General features: G+C 37.1%; 1 non-coding gene across 1 annotated transcript; it reads left to right on the forward strand.

The window, feature by feature from the left end:
• Nucleotides 1-7,724: 7,724 nt before the first annotated feature.
• LOC111784218 (small nucleolar RNA R71) lies at nucleotides 7,725-7,830 on the forward strand. Its single transcript, XR_002813498.2, has one exon. It is a non-coding gene; the product is annotated as a small nucleolar RNA R71 (small nucleolar RNA).
• The last annotated feature ends 2,717 nt before the right edge of the window (nucleotides 7,831-10,547 follow it).

Consider the following 10,547-nt stretch of genomic DNA (forward strand, 5'->3'; position numbering starts at 1 on the left):
AAATGTCTGTACCCTACCGGTTTGATCTCGTTTCCTCTTATAGATCCATTTGCAACTAATACGTTTTACCCCATCTGGTTGATCTACAAGTTCCCAGACTGATTTGAAGTACATCGACTCCATTTCAAGATTCATGGCTTTGATCCACTCATCTCTATCTTCATCATTCATTGCCCGTTTATGTTGGAAATAAAGGAGAGAGAAAAAAAGAGGAAAGTAATTATTAGTTTTTGGTTTTTTAATTCAGTAAGCCCTACTTAATTTAAGAAAGGAGTGGCTTATTGGTGAGAAAAATATCGGGTAGTTATGGCCAATTTTAGTTTAGGAAAACTTATAAATAAGTTTTACTTATCGTTGTAAAAGCAGAGAGAACACGAAAGAGTTATAAAGCAAAAAAAGCAGAACAGAAAGTGTAATAGAAAAAAAGGCTTTTTGAGAATTTTTTTGTCTCCTTGTCTCTCCCCTCTCGACACCCCCTTTAAAGTTTCGTGAGACTTATCTAAACGAGTTAGTTTCAGAGCGAGCGTTCATTTTCTACAAGTCAGTATCAGAGCAGCTTTTAATTTCTACAAGTCAGTATCAAAGCAGCTTTTAATTTCTACAAGTTAGTATCAAAGCAGCTTTTAATTTCTACAAGTTGGTATGAGAGCAAATTTATTTTTCTACAAATTGGTATCAGAGCTGATGGTGAACATGATAGGAAAAATGTCGCTACCACGATTGACTAAGACGAACTATGAGAATTAGAGCATCCAAATGAAAGCTTTCTTGGTTCGCAAGACGCATGGGAGGTGGTCGAAGATGGTTTCGATCAACCTAAGGATGTCACGGGTTATACGGCGGCGCAAAACAAGGCGCTAAAGAAATTACGGTCAAAGGATAAGGCAGCATTATAGATGTTGTTCCGAGCTGTTGACGAGTCGGGCTTTGAGAAGATGGCAAGGACAACTACTTCAAAAGAAGCGTGAGACACTCTAGAAAAGGTGTTCAAAGGAACCGACCGAGTCAAGCAGGTGCGTCTCCAAACTCTGCGAGGCGAGTTGGAGAGCATGAAGATGAAGGAGTCATAAAATGTATCAGACTATATTACACGTGTATAGACTGTGGCGAATCAACTAAATCGAAACGGAGAAATGTTACCCGAGACGCGGGTTGTGGAGTAAACCTTGAGGTTGTTAACTGACAACTTCGAGAATGTCGTATGTGCCATAGAAAAGTCAAATGACCTAACGAAGTTCACAGTCGATGAGCTTGCCAGTTCTCTCGAGGCATCACTAAAGGATGGAAAAGTACTCTATTCACAAAATGTTCAAGGTAGAGATCGTGGAAGCCGCAGGAATGGTCGAGGTGGTCAAGACAATAGTTACGAAGAAAACTACCAGGAGAAGAGACTATCGAGCCAAGCAAATTGGCGTGGAAGAGGACGCAATCAAGGACGTGGTCAAGGATACAATTCCAACATCTATGCTTTAAATGTCAGAAATATGGCCACTATGCAAATAATTGTATTTCCGACAGATGTTACAATTGTTGCAGAATGGGTCACTTTGCGAGAGATTGTCGAGCCGAAGAGAAGGTGGAAGAAAGCATAACCTGGCCTTGGATGACGCAACAAGTGGAGGCATCCTCTTGATGGCTCAAAACGAAGAGCCGAACACAAAAGGAGATGGCGGCGCGAAAGATTGGTGGTAGTCTTGAGGTGGTAGAAACTGTTAGAAATGAGGTGCTACGCAGCGGATTTGGTGAAATCGCTGTATCGGAGACGAGAAAATCGAATAAAGATGAACAACCGAAGAACAGAGAAAAAAGAAAAAAAGCAATTCGAAGAGAGATAGCTCCAATGGCCGGAAAAGCAATTCGAGGAAAAAAAAAGAAAAAGGATGAAAATTGAAGAAGAAAAGAAAGAGCTGGAAAATAAAGTTGAAAAGTTAGAGAAGGAAATTGCTGAGCGGAATGAGAGTTCCGCCTATCTCAAACAGGAGAAGGAAGAGAATGGCAGGTAATGTCTAAACTTGCGAAGAAAGTTGAAGATGTGAAGAAAGAGAATGACCTGTTAATGGAGATTAAGGGTTGATCGCTTGTGGATGTATATAATAAAATGATGTAAAATTCACAAGAATAAGTGCAAATATACACTATCACAAGTAGCAAGTAATAAGTAAATTATCGATTCCACAGGGAACCTATCTTTTTGGTTAATTTTATCGCTGAAGTAAGTTTTTGGGTAACATTCAAATGGGTGTGGGAGATTTTAACTATTTAAACAAAACTAAAACAGAGTGTCACTACTATCGAAAAAAAGAGAATTATGAGAAAATCAACTATAATGAGGAAGGTTCGGCTAAGAGAGATTAAATAGATAAGTTGTTGAGTTTTGTGGTAGATTTTAGTTCCTTTTAATAGATTCTCAAGCCAACTTCCGAAGGTCATGAATGGTGATTATTTCCGTAATCGTTGTAATTTCTATTAACAAGGCTCTAGGAGAAGAATTATTCCTACCCCTTCTATTACCCTTCAAGTCTCATTGCTATGGAACTAGAGTATTAAAGAGGATTTCATTGCTCCATCTCTTCTCTCGAATAAGAGAACAACTATGTATGTAAAGTAGCTAATTAAACATACATGTAAATCATTAACAACAACTCTTTAATAAACTAAAATCATACCGTCAACATACTTAAACTATATAAAAGTCTCTCGCCTTCCCTATTAAGTTTAGCTCTCCATACAAACTGAATTAAACAGAGGAATCCGCATCTTCATCATGTAAAATTGATGGAATAAGGAAAGAGAATAAGGAAATAGAGAGTTATCCCGGTTTGTTGCCGTTCGTCAATGGAAGTTCTCTTCTCTTGAGCTCTCACGTCCACCTCTTTGCCCTAATCAATCCTTGTTGGTCTCCTTTTCCTTCTGCTGTCAACAGCTGCTGGATTAGGGTTTTCTTCTTCTTCTCTGGTTTCACAGCAGCTCACTGCAGCAGAGGCTGCTGCTGTGTAATTCGATTTTTTCTCCCCGAAAATGTGGTTCTCTTCCTCTTGGTCTTTCTTTTCCTTTCATATTGAGCATGGGGTTCCTCTAGGGCTGAAAAGGAATAAGTTGTTCACATAGGATGTTCCTCATTGGGTAATCAATGACCACATGGACTGCTATGTAGATTTAAAATTTTCATGTCATCCCCCATTTATTTTCTAATCCCTCATGGTTCAGCATAAATGTTTGAAATTTTACCACATAACTCAATTAAATGTACAATTAAGATCGATTTAAGCCAAATCATATTTTTTTTCCATGTTTGACCGCAATAAACGATTTTATCCTCACTAAGTAGAATAAATGAGGTAAATAATGAGAAAATGGTGAATAAGAGTGTCATATTAAATACATAAAGACTTATGACTCTACCTTTAGAGAGTTATCACACCCCCAAACTTAAGAGATTGCTCATCCTTGAGCAATCATTCTCTCCACTCTTTTTTTTTTTTCTCATTAACAAATTTTTTTAGTAGAGTATTCATCAAATGCATGATTTAGATCACATTCCTTATATTCATTCCTCAATTCAGTTTTCCCCACATTTCACCCTCCACTTATAACCAAATCTTACATGAAAAATAACACATTCCTCACTTTCACCGTATTCCTCAAAACACTTCTAAACTGATTACCATTCCTTTTACCTTTGCTTTTGTGACTTGGCTTCATAATTTATTTCATTAACAAATTTTTTTCTCTAAGAATCTTTCAAGTCATCCCCCTATTCTCTGGGTGCCTCCACTTGTGGTGCAAATCACCTAAGTCTTCAAGGGATGACTATATAAGCTAACACTCGTTCTCCCCTTAGCTCGACTCTTTTGCTAGCATCCTGTAGTTTTCAGTGTGACCACATTTGTGATGCAACTCACCTGAACAATAAGGATAGCTTTCTTTATGTTTTTTTTTTTATTTACATCCCAATTACCTTCAATTCAGGCACCTCCATTGGTGATGGAGATTGCCCGACAACGAGCAATTAAGACAATTTGTTTGCTTTCCATTTTTTTTAGCACTGAGAGTTCAAGCTTTAGGTTGAAGAGGAGTGGTCTCGGGTATGAGTTTTTTTTTTGTTTTTTTTTTTGTTTTTTTTTTTGTTTTTTTTTTTTTTTTTTTTTTTTTTTTTGGCTTTGCATTTTGTATGGGGTAATGAAATTGCTTTAAATACCCCCAAACTTAAACTAGCCAATGTCCTCAATGAGCATTAGTGTGGGTGTGAAATCATTCTTGAAAGTAGATTGAGGTGCAGAAGCTCTTGATTATTGTTTTTGTCGGGAAAATGGTCTAAAGGTTGGGTGAATTATGGGAATTCTTTCTAATTAAGGTGGATTATGATAGATTGGATCCTCACCTTAACTTTGATGAATACTCCATTCCATTTAAGCTGTAATTTCCTTAACTCCTTGTGTTCTCGTAGAGAAACACACCACTCACCTTACTGTTTTATTTATCCTATTGAAGCATTTTATATTAGATCCCTAGTTCTTGAAAAAAAAAAACATCCCTACTGCAAATTAAAATATGCATGATATATTACCCTATCTAATAAAGCTCATGTTTATAGGGTACATGCATGGATATCTTTCAAAATTATATGCAGTCAACAAAACAAAAATAGACAACAAAATATGGATGCATGCTTCAAAATAAGATAATAAGCTTGTAAAGAGTGTGTTCAGAGAATTCCCTTATCTTTAGGCATCGTGAATATTCTTTGTAGCTCCATTCTTTTAAAATTTTCTCCAAAAACTTGGAAATATTGCTGCTGTAAATCTGCTATTAGTTCAGCTGTTGGTGCTACTGCTGTATGTCTACTGTTGCAGGTGAACTATGATGTCTAGCGGCTCCTTTCTTAACATTTCAAGCTTACCCAAGAATGTATAAGGAAAGTCCAGCTGTTGGTGCTGTTGCTGTATGTCTACTGTTGCAGGTGAACTATGATGTCTAGCAGCTCCTTTCTTAACATTTCAAGCTTACCCGAGAATTTATAAGGAAAGTCTAGCTGTTGGTGCTGCTGCTGTATGTCTACTGTTGCAGGTGAACTATGATGTCTAGCAGCTCCTTTCTTAACATTTCAAGCTTACCCGAGAATGTATAAAGATTATTTTCTGTCCATTTCTCTTTTCCATATAAATTTCCTTCCTTGGGGGATTAGAAAATCTTTTACGATGTTCCTAAAAAAAAATTTCTTTGGTGGTGGTGCCTTGGCATGTCATGGATGAGAAAGTGAACAACATTAAAATGAAATAAAACCACATGCAAATAAAAATGGACAAGATAACTATGTCGCAACGTGCACTACGAGAGAATAATATTTGTCATCAATCACATCCTAGCATGCACTAAGTGTAATTAGTCTCCTTTATAGGCTGAAATTAGCATTCCTAACCACATCTAAATCCCCCTAATTCATCTACAAAATTGGCTAACTTCCTTGGGGCATGCGAGTTATTCACGACAACAAGTAAAATAAAATTTAAAATACTATCATTCTAAGGAAAGTGAAGATAGCTATTTAGAAACAACTATATAGGTGCATAAATAAAAAGAAAAGAAAAACTAACTTGGTTTACTTGGAGCTTCATATATTTGCTTGCAAATTGTGACTAGCTCCCTCTTCCTCTTTTCATTTTTTTTTTTATCCATTGTCAAAGAAGTGATGCCCCTTTGGAACTCTCCATCTTGAAGTGGGTGGGAATAATTTCGTGAAGTCTATCTCCCATATATCAAATAGTTCTTCTTCTAAGATGTAGTTCAAGGGTGTGTCATCAATAGATAACTTCATTGATGAATTCATTCTTTCTTCTAATTCTAGTGATCCAAATTCATTTTCTGCACTTCTGCTTGTTGTGTAGTGTAATTATTCCAGCTCTTGTCCTCTTCTTGTTGCTGTTTCCAACTATTAGTTGCTGGATTCTCTGTCAATTTATAAATTGTTGAGCATTCCTCTACTACTACGGGATATTTCATGTGGTCATTCATATGAAATTCTATTTGTTGATCATTCATTCTCAACATTATTCTTCCCTTGTGGACATCTACCAATGTTCTTCCAGTTTTAAAAAATGGTCACCCCAAGATAATTGGCACATCATGATCCGCTTCATAATCTAAAATGATAAAATCAGCTGGAAATATGAACTTGTCCACTTGAATTAGGATATCTTCGATTTTTTCTTCTGGATGAGTGAAAGATCGATCTGCTAGTTGAAGAGTGACTATAGTTAGTCTAGCTTCACCAATACCTAACTTTTTGTAAATAGATAGCGACATTAGATTAATGTTTGATCCCAAATCACATAATGCTCGACCTAGCTTCTTCCCTCTTATTGATATTGAAATTGTGAATGAACCGGGGTCTTTCTCCTTTAGTGGGATCTTGTTTTTCAATATTGCACTACACTCTTCATTCAATGGTACCAGCTTGAATTCTTCAAACTTTCTTCTATTGGTGAGCACATCCTTCAAGAATTTCACATAATTTGGCATTTGCTTCAAAGCTTCAACTAATGGTATATTTATGTGAATTTCCTTAAATATGTCCATGAACTTCTCAAAGTGAGCTTCTTCCTTCTTTCTTTTTTATTCTTTGTCGAAAAGGAGATGTTGGTGTGTATATTCTGCTTTCTTGTCCACTGCTGACTGATGTTTGCGATTTAGGAGGTTTCACAATTTCTGCATAATTTCTACTGTGTTCTTTATGTACAGTAGCTTCTGCATCATTTTTGTTGTGCTTTTCCTGCACAACAGTTTCCTCCTTTCTCTGCTGTGTATCAGCAGTTTCTTGAGAGCGAATATCACCGTGTTCTTTAATTTTTTTCTCTTCTGTTGGGTATTTCTTTCCCACTTCTCAACTCTATTGCTTGACATTGTTCCATTCCCTCTCTTTTTGGCATTTTGGTGTCTGCTGGCAGCTTACTAAGAGGTCTATTTCGTAACTCATTTGCTAATTGACCTACTTGAACTTCCAAATTTCGCAATGATGCTTGTTGACTTTGTATCGCAGCATCATTTTTAGCCATATATTTCTTTATTAGGCTCTCAAGTGATATTCCCGGTATGTGTTGAGCTTGACTAGTTCCTTCCCTTTGGGTGGTGGCTTGTTGAGAACCATATGTCAATTGATTTTGTAATCCAAAACTCGGAGGGTAATTTGCTTTAGGTGGCATTTGTTGGTTGTATGAGCCTTGTCCCTTTCATGAGAAGTTTGGATGGTTTCTCCACTCCGGATTATAAGTATTTGAGGAGGGATTATTTTTTGGGTCGCCTTGACTAGCTTGATTCCCCACATAAAGAATTGAGGCCGGATTGCTTAGACATTGATCAAAAGTGTGTTCCTCTCCACAATATACACAAGATTCGGTTGCTGTCTGGGTCATCACAGCAGCTGTATGGACTGGTGCTTTGATCATTGGACCTTGTCAAAACGCTAGATTTTGTAAAATATTAGTCACCGAAGCTAGTTGAGCATTGATAGAGGACAAAGCATCAACTTCAAGTACTCCTCGGGTCTTCTTTCCTGGGTTGCTTCTCACGTCAGCCCATTGACAATTGTTAGATGTTATTCTCTCTAAAATCTCATATGCTTCATTGTATGTCTTTGACAAATAGCTCCATTGGCGGAAGCATCAACTACTTGTTTAGTTGCAATATTTAATCCATTGTAGAAAGTCTCCATTTGTATACAATGAGGTAGTCCATGGTGAGAACACTTTCTAAGCATCTCCTTAAATCTTTCCCAAGCTTCGCTTAATGTCTCATCTTCAAACTGTTGAAAAGCAACAATCTCATTTCTGAACCGTGCGTTTCTAGTGGTGCGTTTCTAGTGGGTGGAAAGTACTTGATCAGAAATTTCTGAGCTAGACTATTCCAAGAATCAATTCTTTTCGGTGCTAAGGTATTCAACCATGATTTAGCACCATCCCACAAAGAATAAGGGAATAAGCTCAATCTAATCACGTCTTTATCCACTCCCTGAAATCGAATTTAGTCACTAAGTCCCAAAAATGACTTTAGATGTAGGTGGGGATCTTCTGACGGTAGTCCATGAAATTTCCCAATGGTTTGCAACATTTTAAATATCACGGGCTTTAGCTCAAACGTGGTTGCTTGCATTTCGGGTCTAATAATGCACGAATTTAGCTCTTCCACAACTGGGTGTGCATATGCTCGGATTGCTCTTTCTCTATCATCGGCTAGATGAATGGCATTAGCAGTAATTCTCTCTTGATTAGCCATCATCACTAGATTTTCGAACTCTCGATTCAGTTGGGCCATTTGCTGTATATTCTGTTCTGTCATTTTCTTTTTCTCCCTCAACTTTCGTCTAAAGGTTCTCTCTATTTCGGGATGAAAAATAAATTTCAAACCCGTAGGTGGGTTCATGCATAGAATTCTGCAGCAGTAAGCTCAATTCTACAGCAGAAAATTCAGCTTACTATGGTTTCTTTTTTGCTCCAACTCACGAAAATCTACAACAAGTAAAATAACCAAATTAGGTTTCCCGGCAACGGCGCCAAAAACTTGATCGCTTGTGGATGTATATAATAAAATGATGTAAAATTCACAAGAATAAGTGCAAGTCTACACTATCACAAGTAACAAGTAATAAGTAAATTATCGATTCCACAGGGAACCTATCTTTTTGGTTAATTTTATCGCTGGAAATTAAGTGAGTTTTTGGGTAACATTCAAATGGGTGTTGGAGATTTTAACTATTTAAACAAAACTAAAACAGAGTGTCACTGCTGTCGAAAAAAAGAGAATGATGAGAAAATCAACTATAATGAGGAAGATTCGGCTAAGAGAGATTAAATAGATAAGTTGTTGAGTTTTGTGGTAGATTTTAGTTCCTTTTAATAGATTCTCAAGCCACTTCCGAGGGTCATGAATGGTGATTATTTCCGTAATCGTTGTAATTTCTATTAACAAGGCTCTAGGAGAAGAATTATTCCTAACCCTTCTATTACCCTTCAAGTCTCCTTGCTATGGAACTAGAGTATTAAAGAGGATTTCATTGCTCCCTCTCTTCTCCCGAATAAGAGAACAACTATGTATGTAAAGTAGCTAATTAAGCATACATGTAAATCATTAACAACAACTCTTTAATAAACTAAAATCATACCGTCAACATACTGAAACTATATAAAAGTCTCTCGCCTTCCCTATTAAGTTTAGCTCTCCATACAAACTGAATTAAACAGAGGAATCCGCATCTTCATCATGTAAAATTGATGGAATAAGGAAAGAGAATAAGGAAATAGAGAGTTATCCCGGTTTGTTGCCGTTCGTCAATGGAAGTTCCCTTCTCTTGAGCTCTCACGTCCACCTCTTTGCCCTAATCAATCCTTGTTGGTCTCCTTTTCCTTCTACTGTCAACAGCTGCTGGATTAGGGTTTTCTTCTTCTTCTCTAGTTTCACAACAGCTCACTGCAGCAGAGGCTGCTGCTGTGTAATTCGATTTTTTCTCCCCGAAAATGTGGCTCTCTTCCTCTTGGTCTTTCTTTTCCTTTCATATTGAGCATGGGTTCCCTTTAGGGATGAAAAGGAATAAGTTGTCTACATAGGATGTTCCTCATTGGGTAATCAATGACCACTTGGACTGTTGATGTGGATTTAAAATTTCCATGTCATCCCCTATTTATTTTCTACTCCCTCATGGTTCAACCGTCTAAAATTTTACCACATAACTTAATTAAAAGTACAATTAAGATCGATTTATGCCAAATCATATTTTTTCCATGTTGGACCGCAATAAACGATTTCATGCTCACTAAGTAGAATAAATGAGGTAAATAATGAGAAAATAGTGAATAAGAGTGCCATATTAAATACAAAAAGACTTGATATGACTCTATCTTTAGAGCTATCAAGGGTCTAGTGGACGAGCTGGTGAGGGAGAAGAAAGATATAGAGATACCGACTCAACAGAGTAACTCACTTGACGTGAACTTGAATCAAGTCCAACAGGAGATAGTAAACTTACGACACAAGATTGAGACACTCACTCATGATAAAACCAAACTGGAGGAAACAAGAATGCTAGCGGTAAAGGTCGCTGTTGACTTACGAAGGGAATTGAGTAAACTGAACGAAGTCGTTATGTTTGAGTCAAGCGTGGCTGAGAACTGGAGAAATGAAGAGTTGGAGTCTCAGATGGGATGTTCTCGAGAAGATCCAAATGAAGTCTCATCAGAGAAGGTCAATCCTATTTTGCCACTCGAGCAAAAGAAGAGAAAATTGAGGAAACCACGACTAAGATCGAGAAAACGGAAACGGTGCAGGTGGAATCATTGAATAGAACATTTAAGTTTATGGAGGAGTTTTGTTGGAAATAAACTTAAACGAGGGATGGAGAAAAAAAAAAGGAAAGTAATTATTATTTTTTGGTTTTTTAATTCGAAAGGAGTGGCTGATGGGTGAAAGAAATATGGGGTAGTTATGGCCAATTTTAACACGCAAGAAAACTCTTAACCACTCAAACACCACTCACAAACCCGAAAATGAGAGAACACCTT

The sequence above is a fragment of the Cucurbita pepo genome, chromosome 8, assembly GCF_057944985.1.
Source record: "Cucurbita pepo subsp. pepo isolate OVF chromosome 8, ASM5794498v1, whole genome shotgun sequence".
Lineage (NCBI taxonomy): Eukaryota > Viridiplantae > Streptophyta > Magnoliopsida > Cucurbitales > Cucurbitaceae > Cucurbita > Cucurbita pepo.